Genomic DNA, 692 nt, shown 5'->3' with positions numbered 1-692 from the left:
TAACCACGCCCACACCTCTATAACCACGCCCACAAAGCGCCAGACACGCCCCCTCATCCCACAGGCCCCGCCCAAAGAGCGAAGCCCCGCCCTCTCCCACCCCGCACCTGCCAATCATCCCAAGCCCCGCCCACCCGTCTCTCGGCCCCGCCTCCTTCCGGCTCCTTCTCGCGGTTCCAGCAGCGCCTGCGCGCGGCGGGGGCGGGGCTTTGCCCCGAGTCCGACATCCGGGAACCCGCGGGGTGTCCGGGGGGGGCTCTGGGGGCGCCCGGGAGGTCCCGGGGGGGTCCCGGATCCCCTCGGGGGGGTCCCCAAAGGTCCCGGGGGGGTCCCCAAAGGTCTCTGTTCCCCCGCGGGGGTCCCGGAGCTTTTCCCGCCTCTCGCCGGGTCCCGGCTCCGGCGCGGGGAGGGCGTGGCCAAGCCCGGCGGAAATGCGCGTGCGCAGATAAGAGGCGTGGTCAGCAAAGACCACGCCCTCAGCTGATTTAAAGGGCCACAACCCTTTTTTTTTTTACCGGGGGAGGGGCGTTTCTTGCACCACGTGACGCAATTTTTCGCCCTCTCCCCCCCCCAAATATCCCCTTTTGTCCCCCCTCCCCAAAAATAAACGGCACGAAACCCTCGTTGTGGTTTTTATTAACGGCGAAATAACCAGTAATTAATTAATTAACAGCGCGGGAAAGGGGGGGGGG

Source organism: Neopelma chrysocephalum, unplaced genomic scaffold (genome assembly GCF_003984885.1).
Source record: "Neopelma chrysocephalum unplaced genomic scaffold, ASM398488v2 Primary Assembly neopelma1_94842, whole genome shotgun sequence".
NCBI lineage: Eukaryota > Metazoa > Chordata > Aves > Passeriformes > Pipridae > Neopelma > Neopelma chrysocephalum.
The sequence above is the reverse complement of the archived record's forward strand: the minus strand, read 5'-3'. Positions refer to the sequence as shown.